General features: G+C 34.8%; 1 long non-coding RNA gene across 1 annotated transcript; it reads left to right on the top strand.

Moving 5' to 3' along the window:
• Nucleotides 1-218: 218 nt before the first annotated feature.
• Nucleotides 219-7,089, top strand: LOC140177331 (uncharacterized). Its single transcript, XR_011869158.1, has 3 exons — nt 219-513; nt 607-750; nt 6,911-7,089. It is a non-coding gene; the product is annotated as an uncharacterized lncRNA (long non-coding RNA).
• Nucleotides 7,090-7,369: the final 280 nt, after the last annotated feature.

The following is a 7,369-nucleotide window of genomic DNA, read 5'->3' on the forward strand; positions in this document are numbered from 1 at the left end:
AAGATTAAAAATGTAAATTATAATAAAATTAAATAGAGCTAATTAAAACGAGAATTTTAATACTAATTTCAAAAAATTTGTCCCAAAATTAGACCGAACGAATCGAACCGGTCAAATCGGATCTGAAATGGGCCCAAGGCCCAACTCATGCCAGCCACACTTAATCAAAACCCAGCCCCTTTCTCCTTCCTTTTCATTTCACGCTGCAAGCCATTTGGAGAAGGAGGAAGAACATAACACTTTCCCAAACCCTTGTTCCAAATTCAAACCACCACAACTTCTCACTCCGAGTCCGATCGCCGCACTGTTTGCGGCCACGCGACTACCGCGTCGAACTCTACGAATCTATCGGAACAATTTCATAGATAAGTCTCATCTCTCATCTCAGCCTCTCAATTCCCATGATTTTCGAAAATCATGTATGTGGGTGTTGAAATATTGGTCCTTTTATGCTATAGGATCCAATTAGCTTGAGGAAAACATTCAATCTTGTCTCATTGGTACTTGGGTAAGGTGAAAATCCTAGAACTCTAGTTAATTATTTGATTTTATGAGTTTTTGGGTATATATATATATATATATATATATATGATAATGTGAATTTAGGTGTATGTATGTAAATTGGTGCTTGACTTGTGGACATTTGAGGCTTGGTGGAGGTTGGGTGTTATAGTTTTGAAGATCTTGGAACCTTGGGGCTGTGTTCGGAGCCTTTGGTGGTGTCTCAGGTTATACGAGAAATCGGCCAAGGTATGGTTTAGGTTTCACGTATTTAGGCCTAGTTTGGGTAAACAACTTAATCAAGTTACTTTTGAAGAAATAGTTTAAACAATAAATACTTATATTAAAAGTAGCTTATAAATAAGTTATTTTGTTTTTGATTTTTTAATTCTAAAAGTACTTATTTTAAGAGAAAAGTGATAAAAAGCTTTTTATTATGAGAGAAGTCATTTTTTTAAACTTCTCCTTAAGTACCAAAATAGCTTTTTAGAAAGTTACAATTTTGTTTTGAAAATTGTACCAAACATTAATAATACACCTTTTCATAAGTTAAAAGTTAAAAAAAGTCACTTATGAACCTATCCAAACGGACCCTTAATATATAATGTTCTGTGAAAACTTAGGCTAGATGACCATAGGATAGGTTGGAATGCATGAAAATTTTCAATGCTTAGCACCTTTGATGAAGATTAATGTGAATTGAATATGTGTTAATAATTGTTGTTTATGTTGATAATAGTATATTAATTGATGAGTTGGTGGTAAAAGAGGTGATAATATGATTATATCTATTGAGTAAGTAGTTCATAATATTGTTGATGTAAAATATGGAAACTAGATTGAAATTGTGTAAACATGAATTATGGTTGAAGGTGGTGTGATGTGAAGAATGTAGTGCTGTGTTGGTGTGTTGAGACATGTTATTGTGACGAATACAGTTTTAAAATTATGGATATGAGTTTGGTTTAAAAGAAAATTGAGGTTTGAAGTCTTTTGTGTAAAATCAATTTTTGGCTGAACTTTGGCGAAGCATAACTTGACTTCCGGACCCCCAAATAGTTTCAAACTTATTTCATATGAAAATTGGGTCCGTGAAGTTTACGCCGTTTGAAGAACGGATGAAAAATATTTTAAAACAAAAACGTTATGTGTGTCAGAAGTTCGGAAGACAAAACTGAAAATTTTGCAGTATTTAACATTTTGCTGATTCTGTACAACTTGAAAATGCGAATTAATTTAAATTTAATTATATACAAAACTCTCTTTCATCTCCAATTACTAAAACTTTGAATTTTAATTAAGCAAGAACCATTAATTTCAGTAAATCAAAAATATCTAATTATAATTGAAATTTATATAAAACCGAATTAATTTAAAACTCGAAGTCTCATAACCTTTCTAAAAATAAAATCATATATATAAACATAAATAATTCATTATTTATTTTCTAAAAATCTGGGGTCTTACATCTCCCATGCCCGACGGCTTCCTTTTATGCCCCGCGGACCTGCGTCTCCTGGAGTGTGATATTGGGCCTTTTTGCCCAAAATCCTATAAATCAAAGCCAGCTTAAATACAATTACAACTCATGGATTCAATAATTAAAGTCCAAGACTAATTATCCACATCTAGAACATTGAAGACTCTAAAAGATTAGCTATTAAATATTTCTAGAAGACTAGTTATTAATTTTTTCTAGAAACATAAGAGATTTGGTTGTTAGGTTTGATTTGAATTATTTTGAATTTGAATTTGCAAGTTAGTAAATTAGTTAGCTTATATTTTCGTCCGAAAGATAATATTGGAATTAGTTTTGAATTTTAATTCTAGAATTAAGATATAAATAAGTGAAGTTTGTCCACAAGAGAGGCCAGAGGAGGATCTTCAGATCCAAATCAATTCTATGAACTACTTTTCTTCTTGTTTTTCTTACTTTCTCATGGGTAACTAATTCTCTGTCAATGGTAGGAGCCCGATTTATGTTTTCTATGGGTAATTAATCGAAGTTTATTTTATTTTAAAATCTTACATTGATCTATTTCATGATTGAGTTATTCGTTCTTCATTCGGATTAGTGGTATTCAAGGGTATTCTAATCTCTCTTAAATTCTTTTATTATAATTGAAAATTGTGATATTTGAATTAATGCTTAAAAACTCTTTCACATGACTATTTGAATTCGGCTAAGAATAATAGTTCAATTAGTGTGCGACACATGCATGATTTTTAATCACTCTAATTTTGAATAAGTGACATATAATTTGGATTAGAACAACTTTTGAAAATCATGTTTTCTTTTAAGATTTAACTGAACAGGACTAGCTTGAATACGTGACATATAATTCGATCTAAGGACTACTTTTAAATCTTATTTGAATTTAAATAAGTTTTTGTGCTTAATCTCTTAATTAATTAATTGACAACCAATCAATATTTGAGAAATTGAGGAACCAAGAAATTGGAAATCAGTTAATAAAGATTTGTCGTGAAAGATCTTTGCAACTTCGAAATAGATAAACAAGATTGATAATTCTAAGAGCATAAACATCTCCAAAGCCCTTGACTCTCCTCATCACTGTCTTCTTTCAAATCATCATCCAAGTTCACTGTCTGTGACATCCAAGCATTCAACGAAACAAGATATCAAGATTCTCTCTTGCCCTCTCCGATCAACAATCAGGTTTCTTTAATCTAATTAGGAATTTAATCTGCCCTTTGTTTGATCAATCCTTTAATCCACGTGGGAACGATATCCACTTATCGTGGTATTACTTGATGTAATCCGGTGCACTTGCCGGTATCCGTGAGCTTCAGTTTTCGCTTATCACGTAGCCAAAAGCGTGACATTCTGGTAGTGAGGGTGTTACAAATGAAAACCTCAGAATGTGCCTCTCAGGTGGGCACCACCCTGGAAACCCCTAGACGGCAACGTTGTAAGACCCTAAAATTTTAAAAATTAAATAATAAGTTGTTTATGATTTATTATATTTATTTAAGATTTTATTTTCAGAGATTTTTGTATTAATTAGGTATTTTCCTATTTATGATTTAAAGCTTTAGTAATTGAAAATTAATGAGAATTTTATATTCCTTAATTTGAATATTTAGATTTATAATCATATTTTATGAATAAAAAGAATTTAATTTGATTATCTATAATTCTTGGATTAGAGTATTTATTTAAAAATAAATAGTATTTTTAAGATAATTTTGTTGGATTAAAATTAGTTTTTAGTTACTTCATTACCCCTATTTATATTAAAAATACCTACTTTATCCTAACCTTAATTTACTAAACAGCCCCAAAATCTTAACCTTAACACATTTTCCTTCCTTCAGCCGCCACCCCCTCCCCAAAAATACTCACACGTAGAAAAAAGAAAGAGAAGAGAGAAGAGAGAGAGCTTATCAGAAAAGGAGGAGGAAGGAAACGGGGAAGAAGGGGAGGACGGCGCCGGTGGACATCACTGCCACCGCGCCGTCGTGTCGTCGTCAAAGGTGCAGGGGAGAAAGGGTATCACGCGAGGGAGCAAAGGAAGAGATGATGCAATCGCAGAGCCCGTCGCACCGCCGCTGCCCGCGCCGCTGTTCATGCCTGTCGCCGTCGAAGTGCCAGTGAGAGAAGAGGCCCGACGCAAGCTGGAGAGGGAGGCAGAGAGAGATTGAGGCGGGAGTTGAAGGAGCTGTCTTCGTGCACCGTCACCATTCCGTCGTGGGGCCTATGTCGCCCTCAGGTCCGCCGTCACTGTAACAACCTAGTTTTCGGATACACTACAAGACTTTTTCTAAGGAAGCGGAGTTTTTCGGAAATTCAGTAAAGGAAGCATCTCTGCTGCATCATCAAGAACCTCAATCTACATCATTAGTATGTTATCACTAAACAAGAACCTCTACTTTGTTAAGCTCGATGACATAGTGGCGAAAAACCTAGTTTTTGAGCCGCTTCTGCTAGGAGTTTTAGATTCTGGTTTCCATAGTTAGTCTCCGTTTAACGAGCCGAACTCGATTTGTGAGAGAAGAGAAATAATAATATAATATTATTATAATATTAATATTAGAGCTGCTTGAGTAATATTATAATATTATTTGATCTACTTTAGTTAAAAATAGGAGATAAGTTTAACCAGGCTTATAGTCTACTGGTGCAGGTTAATGCCATCACTTTCTGATGACTTTAGCTATGCTAAGGTCTCATCATATACCTTCTATTCTCATGCTTATCATGTTACTAGTGTCATCTATACTAGTAGCTTAGATATTAATCTCTAGATGTGTTGCTAAGTGTGTTCTAATACATCTAGTTTTAGTAATTATACACTTGAGATATTTTTTAAACCACCTCCTTAACCAACCAATGACCTTTAGCCATGTTTTTTTCCTCCCCCAAGACACTTCAAGGCTAAACATTTCCTCCTTATTTGGCCAAAAACAAGCATGGAGAAAAGAGAGAAAACTTTGAACACTTAGATCTTCAATGCTTGATTTCTTCCAAATCAAAACTCAAATCAAAATTCTAAACCGATTAAAGTGATCCTCTCTTCTTCTTCTTCAAATCTATGTCACTTTTCATGGTTTAAATTCAGGTTAGATGGCTGCTCATCTCTCCTCCTTTGCTCTCTTATGAACACCATGCTTGAACTTGCGTTTTTTTTAATGTTTCTCCATAGATCCACTACAAGAAGAATGGAGAATTGTGGCGGTTTATTTGCTGATTTGCGGCGGTTCCTGCTAAACAAAACGCCAGCGGAATGATGGCCGCAGCGCATAAGGACGCAGGAATTGCATTCTGTGGCGATTTCCAGCAATAGCTAGCATAACCGCTGCAAATTAGTTATTTTGTGTCGGTTAAATTAGTGGCAGTTTATATAAACCACCACTATATTACCAAGAGTGATTTCTCCATCTTATTTGCGACGCTGTTTACCTACCGCAATTTGCTGCAGCATTTTTTTATGAAATTTATTTACGGTTGTTTTAAACTGCCGCTAATTGTAGCTACTATTTTTTTTAATATAATATTTTAGTTTGTTTTCTATTATTAACCGGGGTTTTTTTTGGAGTATTTTTTAATTTTAAGAATCTTATCTATCTTCTCTAAAAGTCTAAATTGATACCGAGAACTCATGAATATTTAACTGCGAAACAAACTAACATATTTATTTTAATATCAATAAAGTATTTCAATAGTCACCAAAAAACTAAAGTATTTGGGTAATAAAAAATGCTGCATAGTTAACTTAAACAAAACATATACTGAAAAATAAAATATCACATATATCCTAATTTCTATTTCCCGCCATGTCCATCCAAAGAATTCATCCGTGCAGCGATGTCTACTAGCAGCTCCCGACCTTGTTGTTGGATCAGATAACTTAGCACACTCTCTATTGCCTGCCTTTTCATTTTCTCTGCTGCTACATCATCCTCTATTGCCTTCCTTTTCAATTTTTCTATTGCTACTTCATCCTCCACTGCCTTCCTTCTCAATTTCTCTGCTGCTCTTCATCCTCCACTGCCTTCCTTCTCAATTTTTCGGCCGTCACATCCGCCTGTAGTTCAAACAGCATCCTTCGGGCCTCTTCTGTTTGAGCTCTATCTAGCGGCAGCTGCAAACTTGGATAGAAGAGTTGCCTTGGTGTCGGTTGAAACTATGCCCCGCACTCTACCTGAGTGCTCTTTACCGAAAGCTTGGGCAAAGGAATCATTTTCAGACAATATTCTTGTAGTTTCATCCAGCTGCTCAATCTTAGATATTTTATCCTGCAGACATAAATAAGCATACACAATCACACTAGGAATATAGCATACTCAACATATTTTAATAATTAAACCCAACATGTTACAACATAAAGGATTAAAAGAGGAGTACTTACACCAATCCTCTGAGCTTCTTCGTGTATATAGGTTCCATCAAGTTGTTTGTGTTGTAGGATCCATATTTCTCCCCTACTAACTCTCCTTCCTTGTTTTTTTTTTTTTACTGTGACAATACAATTTATACCATAAGTTTTACTTAATAGAAAACTCAAGAATTATTTGCTTAAAAAAAACAATGATTCGATACAATGATAGGCACCTATATTTGAATTCAAACCTATATTATCTCTTCTTCCCTTCGTCTAGCCAAGCTTTTAGAACCGCCAGTGTGGGTGTAAAGTTGTTTCTTTCGATTCACGCATTTTGCCTGCACTTTGCCTATTATGTCATCAACAATAAGATTGGTTAGACATGAAAATTGCACATAGCACTAATAATGTATATGACTCCAAATAAGCTTGAACGCAATAATGTAATCTTTGAGATTTATTATTAGTTGTTATTATATGCGTTTATCTGGAACCTAGGTGGGTTAAAGACAAGGGCTACTCAAATTTGCATGCTACTTAAAAATGGATTACCTTTGTTGCAGGGTCATTGCGATAATCAAGGAATCACCTCCAATGCTCTTTAGGAATTCTCACCGGGCGGTCCTCAAGATTCTATACAAGCCTACCCTTTGTATCCTTCCAGGACCTTCCCATTTGTTGCAAAAATGTTTTCTTGATTCTACCACCGCTATGTTCATGAAAGTGGAACATTTCCTGCGACGATAATGTCAAGTTGTAAGTAATTGTAAGTTGAAAGTTTAGATTTGATTAAACAACGTTGAAAGTTATTATCTTTATGCAATCATCATAAACCCTATCTTTGCCAGTCACCTTTGCCCAACTCTTCTCACAGACAGGAAATTTGCTGTAATCAAAACCCAGCGCTCTAAGAATGCCACTCAACAGGCCAGCTCCATCTCCGATTGGTTGAAGTTCCACGTTGAACCTCAGTATGATCTTGCTACCATTAAGAGGCCGCTCCATAGCTTCCCTCACGCTCA

This window comes from Arachis hypogaea, chromosome 12 (assembly GCF_003086295.3).
Source record: "Arachis hypogaea cultivar Tifrunner chromosome 12, arahy.Tifrunner.gnm2.J5K5, whole genome shotgun sequence".
Taxonomy (NCBI): Eukaryota; Viridiplantae; Streptophyta; class Magnoliopsida; order Fabales; family Fabaceae; genus Arachis; species Arachis hypogaea.